General features: G+C 39.0%; 1 protein-coding gene across 1 annotated transcript in view; it reads left to right on the forward strand.

The window, feature by feature from the left end:
- BicD (Microtubule-associated protein Bicaudal D) overlaps positions 1-13169 on the forward strand; it is a 91858-nt gene that overhangs the window by 66058 nt on the left and 12631 nt on the right. The window lies entirely within an intron of this gene.

Genomic DNA, 13169 nt, shown 5'->3' on the forward strand with positions numbered 1-13169 from the left:
AGGCACTCCATGAAGGCAGATATCAGGCTTTAGTACGCCATTTGCATCTTTTCACCATCCATAATCGGTTGGTTGCAGGGTTCCATCAGGAAAGTAGCTTCGTGAAAGTTTTAAGCATTTCTGCAGAACAAAAAAAAAAACATCTTCTCAAATGTACATTTCTTTTCGAGAAAGATGAGGGTGGTAGCAAAGATATGTGTTTGTGTAATGAATAATGAGGCTCATCAAATGTCTTATACTTTGAGGACGGATGGATGTAAAACTTGAACAAGATATTCCTCTGCTTTATCAAGTGCTTCTTCAGACATAGTATTTTTTTCTGCAAATCCAATTAGTAATGTTTCTAGTGATGCTTTCAGTGAAGATGGCTTTGTTCCTATCTTGCTTGTAACATCACTACCTGTATTGATGTGTGCCTTAATTAAAGTTCTGCAAAGCGTAGCTCCCAGTTTTCTCCCCAGCGTGTGTAGAGGCACATAACGCACTTTGTCACCCACACCCACTTTAATCCACATTTCTTCCAATCCTTTCGTGAATAGTTAAAATAGATATCGAAGGACGAGAACAACTACATCAGTGTCATTAGATAATACTATGAAGTATGTTATGCCTGACTGAACAGCATGGAATATATGGAGTATCATTCTGGAATCTGCTTCTTCTACAAAGGTCTGAAGGTCAGAGCAAGTTCGAAGTTCCTTGTTCATAACCATGAAGGCATCTCTGGTATCATTGTCTCCTGTGATGGTTCCACTCATCACTGTAGTGAAGTTAGTCGTTTTTGCATGTTCAATAAAACCGGTAGCAGCGGACAATTGAAACAGCTGTTTGTTTTTACTTGCAGACCAGAATCTGTCCGTCTGTATAGGAATAAGGGTGTCCCATTCGATTGTCATCATTTCAATTGGATCAGCAGGTCTCCATCTTTCTCTTTCACCTTCGTTTAGTGACTGCTCAATGTAGCTGTCAAATACAAAATCCACTCTTTTAGTTCCGTGGTATTGAGTTGCATTAGAGTTACTTTTAAAAGTTCCCATACACTTAGTTCTGAGTTGGCGAACTTGTGACATAAAATCAACTACGACAGCAGTATTCATGACTTCACGTTCTTGAAAACAGTAATCAGTTGGATCTAGTTTTTTTCTCCAGTTCAGACAACAGTAGATAATTTACAGGTTTCGTTGTGTAGCCAATATCATCTAATAACATATTAGTTGGCAGCAGATCATATTTCAAAATATCTTTATTGTTTCTCCTCGTGCTTTAGCTATGTGTATACTTCTATCAGCTGCAGCAATATTATTCTTTTGGGAAGCGAGTGTTGTCTTCGATTTCGGAGCAGGCACTACGGTTTCACCCATCATTGTTGGGAGTCTTACCTTCGTGATGACACCAGAAAGTTTTGTAGTTTTCTTAACGAAACGTTCACTTCTGAATAGATCATAACTCTCTTCTCCATGCTCTCTCACTTTCATCAGGTGAGTAGCATCCTCTCTAGGTACACATTGTTTACTGATAAAATTATGAAGTTGGGTCTGGCTGGATGTTTCATATGGATTGCCTCTACTGTTCATAAATTCAAATACTGCATTCACAAACATTAACATCTTGGAACTCAAGTTTCCTGATAATTCATGATGAAGAGTTACCTCACTGTAACTGGTATCATCAGCACCAAGTATTTCTCAGAAACAGTTGCTTATTGCTAGTACCTCGTGATATACCAACTCCCATTCAGTGACACACATTTGTTGCTTTGTTTGTCCAATTATTCCTTTAGAGCTCTTTCGAGATCGTTGGATAGTTTGCTCATGTTAGTTTCATGTCCGGCGACACTGCACTAAATGATCGATTGGTTTGCCTCACTACAAAATGGCCTGTTTGAAATTTCTGATACACTTCAGGATGCTGTTCCTCTAACAATCACATTTTTTCCATATACCATGATGCATTTCTTAAATAGTTAATACTGTCAAATTCACAGAATATAGGTACAAGGTTCTTAATAGCTTGAAGGTGGCTCTTCCAATCGCCATTTCTCTCAGACGCTATGAGAAATTTCAACAAGTTTACAAAGTAAAGGAATGTATCCTAGTATCGCCACATTTGGAACTTAGTGGCACAATCATTGGAAAATTTCTGAAAGTCATTCTACAAAACTGCTAAGGTTGCTAAAAGTTCATTAAACTCTGTTGGGCTTGTTTTCACATTCTTAGTTGAAATACTTATTTTTAATTTCTGGGCTTGTTGAATGGTAATAGCATAATTTTCTTTGGGTTACATTTCCAAAATGCTGACCATTTCATCTTCAATATAGCTTCTTCAAGAATCAGTTAGCCCTTGAGCGATCTGACATAATGACTTCCATTCATTACTGATTATGCAGTTTTAACACCAAACACTTTGCACTCAATAAGTGCATCCTTTGCACCACTGCCACACAGATATTTTCCAATAATGTGCAGGACAACCTTTGCGCAATGGAAGTTTCCGATCATTCGGCCACTATTTTATCAAGAGATGTTTTGAAAGTATACGTTTTATAGCACTGGTTTGTCACATGATACACAATCACTTCTTCAGCCGCAACAATTTCAGTCTTTTCGCCACTATGTCATCTCTTATGTCGGCTGCTTCATGAATTATTTTTCTACCATTAACTGTGGTAACTGTCTTGTTACTGTCCACAGTCTGACAAATAATGAACTTCTGCACATCAAACAATATATTTTGTTCTTCCTGTTGAACATCTGCCAGTTTAGTTCCTACTGGTATCCGTCTTTGCTCATCCATTTTTAATAAATGGTAGTTAACGTGTAAATAACAGAAACTATTATTAGAATTTTGAATTATATAATTCAGTTCTGACAGCTTTATCACCCTAAACATACAGTTAAGTAGTTCTCTTGTTTAATTGTGTAATTAATGAAACCAAAATTATAGTACTCTTGTTCCTGTAATAGAGTCCAGTAGACATTTTTCCAAAAAAACAAAAAAAACAGATTTTCTGAAATAAATAACAATCAGACAACTTCAGGAACCACTTTATTCGATTCCTCACCCTTCAAAACATATATTTAGACACCAAAATTATGACTTTAACGGTTTCAGGAGCAGAAATAAAAGCAAAATATTGTCGCTGTCGGCCATTTTGGGAAATGGCATCTAAAACACCCGGTCCAGAATATGGTGATGTCTACCCAAGTTTTTCTGACTCTCCTACATGTACTCTACTAGGTTCCATTGGTTAGACAAATCATAACTAAAATTTTTACAGGAGACTATTACAGGGACTGGATTACATCCTTTCCAACCTCTGCAGCTTATTTGTAACGAGGGTTACGAATCTGTGCTTAACCCAGCATTCAAATCAAGAACCCATAGCCCTATTGAAAGATCATCAGTAGAGACCGGATTTTAAAGGGAATTCCTTTTTTTTTATTTCTCAACACGGATCATGGGTTTTGACTTCTTGTTTTTCCCCTTTTTCAGCCTGCATTCCCTTTTTTTCTTCTTTTTAAAAAAAACATCTTCCTTGGTCCCTTTATTGACAAAATAGCAAATGTTTTGTATGACTGTATTTTCCCCTAAACAAAATATTCAACAATCGTCCATTTGGTGCCGCTTAGAGGAAAGAAAGAACAAGCTTCTTCTACCTGACCTCGCCTCCATGAGTACATTGCAGCGATTGTTGAAACAATGAGATCTGGGCTTGAGCAGTAACAAATGCATTACATTTCTTGCACTTTTGCTTTACTTCATATGAAATTTAATGTATCCCTTTTTATATATGAATGTGCATTCATTTAAAATAATATTTTTAGTGGAGTGCAAATAAAGTATAGTCTTTTCCTTTTTTTCGGTCCTTTTTAGAGTAAAATTTTCCCTTTAAAATGCAGTCCCTAATCACCACTTAACATAAGAGTAAGTGATTATCTGCCCTGGATGTCAAAAATTAAGCACTCAAGCCCAGATGACGAACTCAACATTCTTTCCGAAAAAGAAAGAAAAAAGAGAGAGGTTACCTCTCACTCCATGGGAGAAAGTCCTTAATCTGCCACCACACTTATGTGCCCTAGTGCATAGGAATGTGGGTGTTTCAATGCTGACAAGATTCCTTGCTGTAAACACAGTCTTTTCAGCATCAGAGTAGTTAGCACAGCATGCTACTATGCCAGGCATCTCAGGTTCGAATCTCAGCTTGGGCATGGATGTTCTTCATCAGTGTTTCTTTGTTAGTTTCAACGCTCATCCTCGTATTTACGATTAGCCAAAACTTTCAGAGAAGTAAACTAAATCAGTCAGTCAGCAGCAGAATGGGACAAATTGTATTTTGTTAAGGGGGAGAGGAATATAGAAAGCTTTATTGCCTACTTGCCTCAGTTTTAGTAAAGGTTTTGTTGCATCTCCTTTCACATTAATCTTGTAACAGACAATTCTCAGATGTTCAAAATGTGACAAAATTAATATGAATTATTTCTTTCTCCATTCTACACTCAAAATTGTATCAGTGCCGTTCTCACCTCTGAGATACGTAGCTGAAGGCTGCAGGTGGAAAGAAAACTGTTCTTGTTCTTCTGGTGCCCTCTCTGATGTAACAAGAAACTGATTATCCATCACAATGTAACCTTAAATTCTTCAATCCTAAGTAGTTTTGCCAGCACAAGCGCCTAATTTTGCCTCTGCAGAAAATGCAACACACCAGATGTTTACTGGTGCCAGTGTAACTGCTGTCATGACCTTCACGTTTCTCCAGAATTAGAATGGTAAGAATTCCATTGAAGACATTGGAGGGAGGTCATTAAGAAACAACAATAGGGATGGGTTGATATGAAATTTTGGCCAATACCAATAATGTACCGACATAAAATTTACCGATACCAATAACCGATATTCTACCGATCCAGTATAGAATTCCAAATGATCCTTGAAGAACCTGAATGTTTCATTAACCTCCTTAATAAATGTGTTTCCATGTGACTGTAATGTATACGATGTTTCATATTTAGAAATTCACTTTTTTATAGGGATGGGACAGATTAATCGGTACTCAATCGGTATCTGCCGATATAGGCATATCAGTATATCGGTTTATCGGTAAAATTATCGATCCGATATATCGATAAATATCTTATAATTTAGTGCAAAATTCTGCCATTTTGTTGTAATTTTTATGGATAATTTCCATGCTCTTCTTTCTAAAAAGTAAATGTCTAAATATTTAGCTTCTCTTGCACTGCAGTCACCTCAAAACACACATTTATTAAGGAGATCAATGAACATTTCAGGTTCTTCAAGGATCATTTCTAATTTTATATCGGATCGGTTATCGGTATCGGTAAATTTTATATTGGTACTTTATCGGTATCGGCCAAAATTTCATATCGGTCCATCCCTACTTTTTTAAAAAAAGGTCTTGGAGATTTTCCATAAAAATTACAACAATTTTGCACTAAATTATAAGATATTTATAGATATTTCGGAATCTGTAAAATAATCTGTAATTTTACTGATAAACTGATACACCGATATGCCTATATCGACTGATACTGATTGAGTACCAATTAACCTGTCCCATCCATAGTTTCTTGTGATTTTGTCCATGGACAAACTTGGCACAGACACATCTCAACCTCAAATTTTCAGATAGAAATGCGTGAATGAATCCGTGAAGGATACCGATCTTTTGTTCCAACTCCACAATCATTATTCTTGGATCTGAGTGAATCAGTTGTCGCACTTATTAAATATTTTTTTCAGTTCTAGATGTGCAAGGCCTCCCACTGTGCTGCTCATACTCCAATATGTCCTTTCCATTCTTAAATTGAGAAAACTAGTCATAAGCTGTAGACTTATTTGGTGCTGTATCACCATAAACTTGCTGCAGAGCCATATCATTTCTGGAATTTATATTTACAAATGAACTTGATGATTGCACGATATTCAAAGTGTGTAATTTATGTTCTTGAAGGTTCGCATAACCACTTTTTGTACATGCAAAATAATCTAACAGTTATTTTTAGTGGTTTTTATTGATTTTATCTGTGATGTTTTTCGTTCTGGTTTCCCAGAACTTTCTCAAGCTACACTAAGATATACATACAACAACACAACCTCACATGGCTAGTCACTCTACACTTCTAAGGACCTGTAGTGCAAATTTTCAACCTAACCTTTGCTCATGAAATATCAGAATTATATCACACTGGAAAGGTGTAAAAAAAACTTTTAAAATTGTTAACATTTTGAAACAGCCAGGAGAGTCTGCTATACTGTCATAGCTCCACCACTGGAACATCTTAGATGTCTCTCCTTTTTCTCTTCTAAGCTTGCAATTAATTATACAGTGAAATTGCAAGTATACGTTTTGCAATAGTATGTTGTTTTTTCTGGCAGTCCCTGCTAATTCCCCTAAGGCTGCATGGTATTATATTTCAGATATACGATTTTTCCAGTTATATGCTCAACAAGTTCAGTCCCAACAAGGAAAAACTTCAGTTATACGTTTTTAACTGTACTTGCTGGAAAGAATGCTGCTCTTGGAGTTCAAGATTTCCATGATAACATCTGCCACCCGTTCTCATATAGGTTTTCTTATCAGCTGCAAACATGGCACCAGACTCTCAACTTGGAATTCTATTTATGTCACTTGCATCGGAGGACATGGAATGGGCAGATTGCCCTGTGCTAAATAATCCTACTTTTGTTCTTTTGCATTGTGATGGGCAAGTCGTATCTGCCTAAAGCAGATCAGAAACTGATATCTTTCAAGCTGTCAGACAAGCTACTGGCACCACAAGTCAAGTAGGGCCTGCAAGGGAAGGGGGGGTTGGGAGTACTGCTGTGTCTTATTACCATCATATTTAAAGATAATATGGTTGTTGAAGACAGAGAAGTTGGAGAACATTTTGTTGTGTAAAACGAAATCGCAGCTAAACAAATTATTGAACACTGCGACTTATTTTTACCGTGTGAATGGTTCTGAAGAAAGCAGTGATTGTACTAAATACTGTGTGCATTTTCTTTCTGCAAGCGCCATTTGAAAAAAGCACTTCATTTCCCTTTCTTTACTGTGGGAAAAATTGAAGATAGAAGGCTATAACTGCTCAACCACTGCATCTTTTTGAACAATTTAAATTCTACATGTAAGAAGAAGAAAAAAGCTACATTTTAAGAAACATCCGAGAATTAAGGGTCCAGTTGGGGAAGGGGGGGGGGGAGGCAAAAGCCCAAATCCGTAATTAAGCAAAATTTCTGAACGCATTAATTTCCATTCTTTTCAAAGTTGTGGTATGAGCATTGTGGTCTTTTGTCGTGCTTCCCTCAAAATTTGGTCCATCCAACTTCCATAGGGCCGACACTAGAAGCGAAATTCCTTAATTATGCCAAATTTACGAATGCCGTAATTTCATATTTTTCTTCCTAAATTGCGGCACAAGCATTACATATCCTCAGAGAGTGGTCTTTAGTTTCGCTTCCCTCCAAATGTGGTTAACCCTAATTATTTGGGAGGCACAATGCATGTATAAATTTTACCTTCGCTAAAAGCCCTGTCTTTAAAAGAACGAAAAACAAATCCAATTTATTTCTCTATGACAATTAGTTCTCAAGTTACGATGTTTTTGTACTTGTGGCAAGTTTGAAAAATGCACACTTGAAAAGGTGCCTTCAATGGGAATACAGGTTTTAAGTTCACTTTATGCACAGAAGGCTAATCGGTACTGGGCCTACAGTTTAAAGTGGGATCCGAACCACAATGTGCCTCCACTGGTACTGGAACAACTTGATTGCAAGGCGACGATGTTACTATGATGCCATCGGAGAGGCAAAAAAAAATGTATACTTAGCCCCCCCCCCCCTTAAAAATCCTGGCCACGCCACTTGCTCTAGTGTTCAAAAGGATTAATCTTGTGTTATCCACAAGAGAAGAGTTATGGTTTTGTTTGTCAGAACTCAGAACAAGAACAAAAAGATGCATCCTTTATGTTGGATGAGTCATTGCTGCCAAAAGCGATATCGACAAGGGACTGCTTTGGAAGAGCTAGACATAACACTGGCCTGGTAGCAGCTTCCCTCCAGACAGACTGGCACCAACGCACAGGTGTGGCGGAATAGAAGGTCCTGCACATTTTAAAGATAAAGCACTTGTTGAAGGCAAGAAAAGCTGTACTACAGCATTCATTTTTTTTAGTCAGCAGCGTGCTTATTCCCGAGCCAAGTTGCAGATAGAAAGGGGGGAAGGATTATTGTATTGTATTGTATGTCCCGTACGAGCAATATTACCTATGCAGATAGCTGCATTAAAAAGAAGACTGCTTCATGAAATTATTGGATAGCCCTGGAAAGTAGTTGCAGATTAATTATCTCTTGTGAGATAATTAACTTATATTAACTAATTAGTTCTTAAACTAATATTGGATAACTGGGGTTGGCAAATCCTCCTTACTTCTTTCCTGGCAAATAAGAAAAAAGGAAAGTTTTCCAAGCAAGTTCCCCCCCCCCCCCCCCTCCGTCTCCCGTATACTAGGAAGGGTTATGTAAAAGCATCTGTAAAGATGTGTGAATATAATTGAGCCATGTTCTCACAGGGTTGATACGCGACTGGAAAACAGGGAAAAGTCAGGGAATTTGGTTGGTCAGGGAATAGTCAGGGAATTTTGCATATTTTCTGGAATTTATGAGCATTTTGGAGTTGCAGAAGAACCAGTTACAAAATGAACGAACGGTTCATTTGCAGTTACGAATTCGGTTGTTGTGATTCCAGTCCCCCCAAAAGATTCAGTTCAGAAACTTGTTCCTCTCGTCATTATAACTTCTAGTCTGTTACGTACAAAATTATGGTTCCTTCGCATTTTGATTCTATATTTATTCACTCTCGGATCTTGGATCCGTTCATTTTGCGACTCGTTCTTCTGAACCTGTTCAAGACCTTAATTTGGAGAGGCGTGAGATTTTTCCTTATAGAACAAGCTACTCAAGACGAAACCTACGCACCAGCCATCCTCAGAATTTCTTAAGGAAAAATGTTGCTTTAGCTTTGTGTGTGGTGAGGAAATTTTCTTTCTTCAAGAACACACCCGTTCAGAACCCGTTCTCTTTTGATACGTGAAGCGGAGCAGGTTGGTGTTCGTACAGTTCATTGGTTTTGGATCTGCAATAAAGCTTGAAGAGCAGAATTTCACGTAACTGGCTGTGGTTGACATCACACTGGATGGGTATGGACGCCGAGTAAAAACAAAGGGACTCAGTACTTTGTTCCCCCCATTTTGAGTCCTTCATTTGCGACCCGTTCAGAAGCAACCTGATCAACTGGTTCATTTGCTCGTTGTCGTAGTTTTTACATTGCAGAGATGTGTTACACCCGATAAATTAGTGATTTTATGCAATATCAGTGACGTCATTATTCGAATATGCACGTGTTTTGTGCATGTAGAATGAATTTATATTTAAAAAACTGGTGCGAAATAGAGGAATTAAACGTACGCTGGTCACACATCGTTGTTAGGTTAGGAATGTTGGTTTGATGCCGATAGTAATTTTACGTATTTTTTGCGTGTAGAATGAAATTTTGCTGAAAAGTGGTGAAAATGGGCCCAAGTTCCTTTTGTTTTATTACGATTTCATCATGCTACAAATGAAACTTTTACGTGGTTTGATTTCAATTTATGTCTGTTAACGCATACTGCAGAGTTTTAGCGATTACTTAAGATTTTGTCAAATACGCTTTTGTGGTTAGGTTAGGAAGGTCAGGTTTGGTTGTCTTACAATTAAAATAAAGACCCTGTACTAAGGTTCCGAATTATTTCTACATTCAATCCCACTAGTTTACGATACTTACTGTCGCTTGTCAACCGGAGAATACCTTTTCCGTGGGAAGCGTGTATGATTGCGTAAGGTCATTTTGAAGTTGTTTTTTTCAACATAAATAACTTTTTTCGAATCCAAATAGTGCTCATTATTTTAAGGAAGGTTCAAATTTCGTGTCACAATGAATGCCAAAATTCTATGATAATTAGTCTTCCTGCTAGGAAACTTTGAAAAAAAAAAACCAACATAAAACATTCGGAACTGTTACCTTTTGGTAGACAGATTTCGATATTTTCCCGTAATATAAAATTGGTTCCAGCATGTGGAAAACACAAATAATGGAGATATTTGATTCCAAAGTATGGCCTGCATTAGGGATGGCCAAACGGATCCGGATCCGAAAAATCCGGATCCAATCGGATCCGGATCCGAAAGTTTCGGATCTGGATCCGGATCCGAAAGTTACGGATTTGGATCCGGATCCGAAAGTTACGGATGTGGATCCGGATCCGAAAGTTACGGATCTGGATCCGGATCCGAGAGTTCCGGATCTGGATCCGGATCCGGATCCGAGAGTTTTGTATCTCAATCCCATTATAATATTACCACATCATAAAAGGTATTATGATCTTCGATTACAAATAAATTTTTCATTAGTTAGTCCTACAAGAATTTTTTCAAGTGTTGTTCCTAAAATACTTTGCTACGCATCGGCTCACACACTCGTGCACAAAAATAATCTTACTTGTTTAACATAAAATGTCAGAGATTATTTTGTAAATGCCATTGAAACGAATATGTATTCATTCGAATGCATTGGAAATGAAAACACACATAAATGTGAGACATTCCATTCCAGGATGAAACCTTTAACACATATAACAAGATACGAGGGGCGTATCATAAAGAATTACACTTTATTGTTTTAATGCAAAATGAAATGGCGTAATTCCACGCACTGCGCAGGTTTGGCGCATAGGTACCTTGTCTACCGCCAGGTGGCAGCACCGTGTGACAGTGCGTAGTCGGTGGCCTGTGCAGCCGTCGAAGCACAACGTCACGAGTGCTGTTGCGGACAACATGGAACAAGATGAACGTGGTCAACGATGGACGAGTTGGTATTTGTGGAAGGAAGGGGAAACAACGGAACGTATCCATAGACGGTTAGTGGCTGTGTGTGGCGAGTATACAGTGTCACGGAAAACGGTGTATAATTGGGTAACTGGCTGGAAAAATGGTCAAATGACGACGGAGAAGGGAAAGAGTCCAGGGCGACATGTGAGTGTGAAAACAGACGGAAACATCGCGCGTGTGGAAAATGTCATACTGGAGAACAGGCGTGTGACGTTTACGGAACTGGAGAGGATTACGGGATTAAGCAGACGAACCCTGCAACGCATTGTGCACAGTGACTTGACAATGGGTAAAGTGTCAGCTCTGTGGGTACCGAAATGTCTTAACGCATTCCACAAACAACAACACGCAGACATTTCCAGGGAGCTTTTGGAACTTTACGACCAGAGTCCAGCTGATTTCATGGGGAAGCTTGTGACAGGTGATGAAGTGTGGCTGCATTACCACGAACCGGAAACCAAATCCCAATCCATGCAGTGGAAACATAAGGGTAGCCCCCACCCAAGAAATTCAAAACAGCGCCCACGGCTGGGAAACAAATGGCCACTGTGTTTTGGGATAGTGATGGCATCATCCTCATTGATTGGCTACCGAGGGGAACCACCGTTAACAGTGCAGTCTACGTGGCAACACTGGCGCGGTTGCGTCGTGCAATTCGAAAGAAGAGGCAAGGCAAATGGGGCAAAGGTGTGCTTCTCCAACATGACAATGCCCGACCGCACACCAGTCATGAAACAACAGCTGCTATTGACCGACTGGGTTTCAAGGTGTTACCACATCCAGCATACTCTCCCGATTTGGCACCGTCCGATTTTCACTTGTTTGGCGCCATGAAGAAGGCCCTGCGTGGTCACCATTTCAACAATTGTGAGGAACTCCATGAGGCTGTCCAGCGATGGGTGCACACAACTCCAAAGAACTGGTTTCAAAATGGTCTCGAACGACTTCCACACCGCTGGCGTAAGTGTCTACAGCTCCAGGGGGACTATGTTGAGAAAGTGCATATAGCCGATTAAATGTATCTATGTCTGTATGTATCGAATACAATAAAGTGTAATTCTTTATGATACGCCCCTCGTAGAAATGTTATACAACAATTATACAATTGTTCTACAGTTACAGTTTTACAAATTAAAATAAAACATTATAATATATGCCGTGTTATATAATTACAAAGTGTAAGACTAACAAGGGAGGTTATCTCAGTGTCCCCCTCCGATTTCCATGAAACTTGGAAGGCGTATAGTGGGTCCCAATGGAAGAAATACGTGTTTTTTTGATTCAGCTAAATAACGGTTTTAGGGGGCAAAACCCCCTCAAATATCAAGATGAGGACAAATTGAAATTAGGATCTGACCCCTGTGTCCCCCTCCGATTTCCATGATACTTGGCAGGTGTGTGTATAAACGGGCCCAATGGAAGAAATACGTGTTTTTTTGTTTCAGCTAAAAAACGGTTTTAGGGGGCAAAACCCCCTCAAATGTCAAGATGAGGACAAACTGAAGTGAGGATCTGACCCCTGTGTCCCCATCAGATTTCCATGATACTTGGCAGGTGTGTGTGTAAACGGGCCCAAATAAAGAAATACGTGTTTTTTTTTTGTTTCGGCTAAAAAACTGTTTTAAGGGGCAACCCCCCTCAAATGTCAACATGAGGACAAATTTAAGTGGGTATTTGACCTATGTGTCCCCCTCCGATTTTCATGAAACTTGGCAGGAGTATAGTTGGGCCCAAAGGAAGAAATACGTGTTTTTTTTTTTTGGTTCAGCTAAAAAACCGTTTTACAGGGCCAAACCCACTGAATTGTCAAGGTGAGGACTAATTGAAGTGGGGATCTGACCCCTTGTGTCCCTCTCCGATTTCCATGAAACTTGGGAGGTGTGTGTATAAACAGGCCCAAATGAAGAAATACGTGTTTTTTTGTTTCGGTTAAAAAACTGTTTTAAGGGGCAACCCCCCTCAAATGTCAAGATGAGGACAAATTGACGTGGGGATCATCTGACCCCTGTGTCCCCCTCCGATTCCCATGAAATTTGACAGGTGTATAGAGACCCTATGCTCCCTGTTTCTTCCTATGCCATATTTACGAGGTTTCGGGGTCAGATCCCCACTTCAATTTCTCCTCATCTTGACATTTGAGGGGGGCTCTATACACCTGCCAAGTTTCATGGAAATTCGGAGGGAGAAACTTAGACCTCCCTTGTAAGTGTATTAATTAATTACAAATT

The sequence above is a fragment of the Lepisma saccharinum genome, chromosome 1 (assembly GCF_977018435.1).
Source record: "Lepisma saccharinum chromosome 1, izLepSacc3.1, whole genome shotgun sequence".
NCBI lineage: Eukaryota > Metazoa > Arthropoda > Insecta > Zygentoma > Lepismatidae > Lepisma > Lepisma saccharinum.